General features: G+C 36.8%; 1 long non-coding RNA gene across 1 annotated transcript in view; it reads left to right on the top strand.

Moving 5' to 3' along the window:
• Nucleotides 1–5,637: 5,637 nt before the first annotated feature.
• Nucleotides 5,638–6,000, top strand: part of LOC134653495 (uncharacterized) — a 240,076-nt gene continuing 239,713 nt past the window's right edge. The window contains exon 1 of the long non-coding RNA XR_010097260.1: nt 5,638–5,751. This is a non-coding gene — a long non-coding RNA (uncharacterized LOC134653495). The remainder of the gene's footprint in view (nt 5,752–6,000) is intronic.

The raw sequence follows: 6,000 nt of genomic DNA, 5'->3' as shown, positions 1-6,000 counted from the left end.
AGATCGCTAGTTAGTGATAACGTTTATGGCCCAACGCCGGTCTGCGAATAACGAGGATCTTTCTTTCTTTCGATCACGACCCAACGCGGTATTCGTGTCTGGATGTCAATTGGCTATAAGGTTGCGAACTTTCCCGAAGATACGGCTACGAGGTCGCTGTTTATTGTTCTTGTTTTTCTGCGGCGTTTGTAATTGTGCTCCTGACGCGAGATAAACACGTCGGGGTTATAAAAAGTTGCTATTGCTCGCACTATTGTGATATGGTTTTATGCTGCCTTGTTTGTATTCGTCCCGAGAATATAATAGACAGATTCAATTATGAATAAACTTTTACCTTAGTTGCGTTTCTTGTTAACTACTGAATCGGTATTTATAATTAAAATTGATTTGTCATGTAAAAAGTTACCTACGAAAAACTGGGCTACTTTGGTTTTTGCCATTCATTCCCTGGAAGGTATTAGGGCAAATTAAATGACAAACTCCGGATCCCTCGCGAGTGAAGCAGGCGTAAGCACAGATAAAACAAAGAAAAACAACGAAAGAATTCTCAAATCTGTCAACGTTCACGGAATTGTCAACTTATAACACTACGCGACTCGTTTGAATACAGGTGCGTAGTCATCCGTCATCGTTCACTTTTTTTATCTCGAAGAGTTAACAAATTGTTTTAGCCGGGCTAGTTTGACAATGCCACAGCCGTCAGCCGTTTTGACGAGTGTGTCTGGGTGGTCCCACTAATTGCTCTCTGTCATCCATTGCTGGTGACAAATCGGACTTAGACAGGAAAAAGATAATACCTTGTTTGATCGATGACCCTCGTGATCAAATAGAAGTAGGTTTATTTCAAAATTAAAAACAGAACACTGATAATCTCATCCGTTAATTAAAGACATGGGTTGTTAGAACTTGAACAATTATGTCGCGTAACAGTTGCTTATTCATATGAATAGATTACGAGAATTCATGGGCATTCATATAACTTTATTCACACCTCCAACATCAGTGATTCTCTAAGGAATTTATTCATTTTGATTTGCATAATAATAACGCATTGGTGATTTGGATGTAATTACTTTTGGGAGGCGGGAATAATTCTAAGTTTTAAATGCTTGGGGTTAAATAATTATTGATGGGCACGCTGGGGCTAGTGTGAAGCTTATTTATGAGCTGCTAATTACACCAAAACTTTTGAAATTTATTCACAGGTTAACATGAATTTGTAAGTAGGTACTCAATTAAAGCAATCCGATGTACGTACAAAAAAAAATAGAAAAGAAAGAAGACTGATTTTCGATGTACTTTAGTCCGATACCAATAATACCCTTTATATGGCCACAGAGAGGGTACACTTAGATATCATACGGAAAAAAAATTAACCTTTTGTAAGTATTCTTTTCTTATATATAATTTTTAAAACTTTAAAGAGGCGATGAGGCTCGACTCGTGTAAAGGGTTAAACAGATAAAATGCAGTAACATGAAATAGGTAGGTGCTACTTGGGCGACCAACACTGCGTGTCGTATTGTCACTTCTCCTCTTCTCTCTCTCTCTCTCTCTCTTCTCTTCTTCTTGCCTTTTTCTTTGTTTTTGTAAAAAATACGAGGTGACCATCATTTGTCGACTTAACAAGAACTGGTTTTATTTTAAGTGCCTATTTGTTATTGCATTTACGAAGCGTTCTACTTATTGGTGCAACCAGAAAAGGCTATTTCTTATTACGTGGACGATTTCAATAGGTACATAATATGAAAACAAAATTAATTAGGTACAATTTGTAGTTTAAAGTACAATTACATAATTATTATTTGGTGTTACGGGTTTCCATGGGCGACGGTAATCGCTTACTTTCGGCCGATTCGTCTGCTTGTTTGCTTTCTATATCATAAAACATTTTGCTGATGTTGTTCGAGTAAGCGTCTACGGCTAAATAGGTTTGATTTGGACCCTCGCTACCTTTTGAGTGGTCTCGTTACATAGTCAGCACTTCAGCAGTTTGCAGACTTTATAGCTAACATGGTATTTTAAATCTATACAAATTTTATGAGTAGTAATTGTGTTATAAATGTTATAATAATTTTATTGCATTGTAGCATATAATAAATAGGTATTATAATATTTCATGTAAATTCGTATCTCCACAAAAAGGGCGCCACTACCTAAAACAAGGTTGTGAATATTCCTTAAATTTGCTCTTATTCCCAGAATCGACGCGGTGGGCATCGGACGCACATGTCATGCAATTTGCCGCCATCTTCGCTTTATTCTGAAATGTTACAGTTATACTTCATATTTAGCTTAAATACGAATATATAATATAGGTAAGAAATGTGTTCCAAAGAAGAATGCAAACATATTCGCCCGGTGAAAAAAATCCTTTACAATTAATTACCTATAGATATTGGTGATACAAAAACTGAACTCAAGGATGATCACAAATGCTGACGCGAGATTTAGTATTCTTAGAATATATTTAAGAAAAAACAGTACCTAAGTTAAGTATAATTATGTAATTGTGAGACACTTATTTTTCTTGTCATGATCTAAATATGCTAAACTGATCTAAGTATGTCATGTTATTTATTTTACGTCACCGCTACGCGAGGAGAAAATCTCACTTCCTGGCCAAGGCAAGGCGTAAAACTTTAGACAAACCACGGGCGGTAATTCGTAAAGCCCCAGGGGGCCGATTTTTGAATTTCGACCGCTCGATTTCGTGTATTTCGTTCAATAATATCTCTACTAGGTATTTAAATTCTACTAATAGAATTGAAATCGAGTGGTCAATACCACTAGATTCCAAATTTCTATCGCGGGTATTTAAAAAATCAGCATTTCGCCGTATTCCACCGATTTTCGAGTGACGAAATTGAGCGATGCAAATTCAAAAATCGGCCCCCGATCGCATATTTATGGCCCTCACCGGTTCGGGCCACAAACACCTACGATCTGGAGCATTCACGAATTCACCTCCCTAGGTATGTAATGTACTTTAAACCACTTAAAGCGCATGGCGGTCGTTTCACAAAATGTACATGTATCCTCAACATTGCCAGTCACATGTAAGCGACAATTATTTTCGTCTGATGACATTACGAAAGTTGGGGTGGAGTCTTCGGCGAACAGATACTGATCGTGACTTTAATTGTACGTGGCGCTAACGTAATGTTTGCCTACAAGTGCTTTAGACGTCGGCTTATATGGGTTTTACTCGATTTCAGTTTTGAACGAGTTTACTTGATAAGCCACTGCCGATTAGTATATAGCGAGACAGCGTTATTGGTATGGTATGAGTAGACTCGGACAGCCTTAGTGTTAATGTAATATACTAAGCCCTGACGCCCCGGCCGGCTCCGGAATGGCCCGGTGACGGTTGCGCTCCGGAGAGCCCCGGTGTCGGCTCGCTTTGGCCCGCCCCGGTCCGGCCATGGCCCGGTCTAGCGTGAGTCATCCTTTATTTTATTAGGTACCCACTTGAGAGCAGTTGAGTCATATTTAGATAAGCATTTATAGCATTTTGGTATATTAGTTCGACATTTTGAACTCCCTACAACATTTATGGTTATTTGTATGGTTAAATTGTTGGTTGGTAGGAAGATGTATTCACTTAATGTCGATTTATAAAAGGTCTTTCGGTACAACCATGATTTAATTTTACGGTGCGCTGCCTAAAAGGCAGTAAACATCACGTGAAATTGGCTACACGAACATAATGAAAACACTATGTAAACATTACTAGGCACAATTTATTACCAACCAAATTTTTAATTCGGTTCAGGTTGACTACTTTTAGCTGTGGCTGAAGTCAATTAATCGGTTCCGAATTTCTCCAACATTAATTTAGGTTCTAACGCTGTTAACCGATATTTTACAAAACCCGGGCAAAGCTCTATTTTTCACAATAATGGAGCAGTTTAGATAAACGAGAAACACGGTTGAATAGTTCAATTTAAACACTGACTAATGGAGATAGATTCATGTTAAATATTACTGAAATGTTCTTAACAACTGTTTTATTGTGTACGGTTACAGTTGATTTAGCAGACGACGTTTGGAAAGGGTGCGGTGATACACTATTTGTCCATGGGTATCTTTTCTTGGGATCTATTTATGGGTGACACGTGTACGTTTGTGTAATCGCGCTTTAAGATATTTGTGGCAGTTTCTTGCTACAATGGCGTTGATTTATATCGTTTTTAACTGTGAGAGCTCTGAAAGTATCACTAAGATACACCTACATGAGAATTACTTAATAATATAGGTATAAATAGTAAACCAAATATGTAGGTAATATATTTATCATATAAAAAGAAATTATTATTTTATTCTAAAAAGTTCATAAAGATGATAATTAAAGATTGCTAAACAACCTTAAATTATTTCTCTATATTTAGGAATTTGATAAGTACCTATTTTGATAGTATCCATACAGATTACTGTATGGATACTATCAAAATAGGTACTAGTACTCTTATTTAATTAGAAAGAGGAGTCCATTTAAAGTGTCGAAAACGTATTTTAGATTTGAAAAGGCAATTTTATATAGGTATTTAAAATACGGGTCACAAAGCAAAACCAAAAGCTCAAGCAAAACACTGGCCACAGAGATCTAAAAACATTTAATTTCCATATTTAATTTCGGACACTTGCTCTTTTTGGCATATTAGTCTGCATGTAAACCCATCAACGCGCGTCTAATTTCGGCCAAGTTGATTTGGTCGTTTTCTCATTATAGCAAACGCTGGGTGGGCGACGCCTGACACGAGGAAATCGTCCTTAGGGATAAATAAAATTTGACTTGGCTGAAACGCGCAAGCATTAATGTGTCTGACTGTAGTTGTAATGGTGGGAAATATGTTATGACACTTTCTGGGGATTTTGTGATTATTATTATATTTAGTGGAGTATACTATCAAGTGTAACAGATGTTGGTAGTTACATGTTCCTTTGGAGATGAAAGTTGCTGTCGAGTGAATTATTATAGGTACCACCGTCATTTTGTGCATAAAGAGTGAGATGAGTTCCCTGAAATAAAGATTGTTAAATAAATTGTAGTTTTTACTGTTATTAGTTTCAGGTTATCTTTATACTCCCAAACTAGCCACACACCGTTTATTTACACTTAAAGCGTGTGGCTCTACTAAATTTCACACACGTTCCGTAAACATTGCGACATGGCAAAAAACCGGTGTAGCGATGGCAAATACGGTATTTCGTAAAAAAGGATATAGGTACATGTAGCTATTTACCACTACAGAATACATATTACAGTCTACAAGTCTAAAAGGACCGGCCAAGTGAATGTCGCATCACAGAAATTGGAAGGTTTCGTACCTTCATACAATCCAAAAAGACAAGCGTAAGGGCGTATTTTCGCGGTTTTTATTGGAAAAAAACTCATATTTTTACTACCTAATCTTGGGACGTATTTATTATGCTTTATTTTCTAATTTTATTTTACCAAATTTTTTGCACGGCCGGTTTAAAACTTAGAGAGGAAGGAGGGTGACAATTTTGAAATGATAAATCCAAAAGCATTCGTTGAATCAAAAAATGTCCTTAGCAAACTTAAATTAATATAGCTAATAACCTTAATACCGACGCGACGACCGGTCTGGCCTAATGGGTATTGACCCTGCCTGTGAAGCCGATGGTGCTGGGTTCGAATCCCGGTAAGGGCATTTATTTGTGTGATGAACACAAATATTAGTTCCTGAATTATGGGTGTTTTATATGTATGTAAGTATGTATATCGTCGCCTAGTACCCTTCGTAGCTTTGCTTAGTTTGGGGCTAGCTTGATCTATGTAAGATGTCCCCTAACATTTATTTATTTATAGCTTTTTTTTTCAACTTTAGTTACTTACATGTATGGAGTGTGCCTAAACCTATATTTTTATAATTTTACCCTCTACACTAAATAGCGGCTTACAAAATAGACACCTCTCCAGTTCCAGAGACAAATATAACTTAAAATTTTCGATTAAAATGGCTGTGAAAGGAG

This window comes from Cydia amplana, chromosome 13 (assembly GCF_948474715.1).
Source record: "Cydia amplana chromosome 13, ilCydAmpl1.1, whole genome shotgun sequence".
NCBI classification, from domain to species: domain Eukaryota; kingdom Metazoa; phylum Arthropoda; class Insecta; order Lepidoptera; family Tortricidae; genus Cydia; species Cydia amplana.
This window is presented reverse-complemented; position numbering and strand designations above follow the sequence as displayed.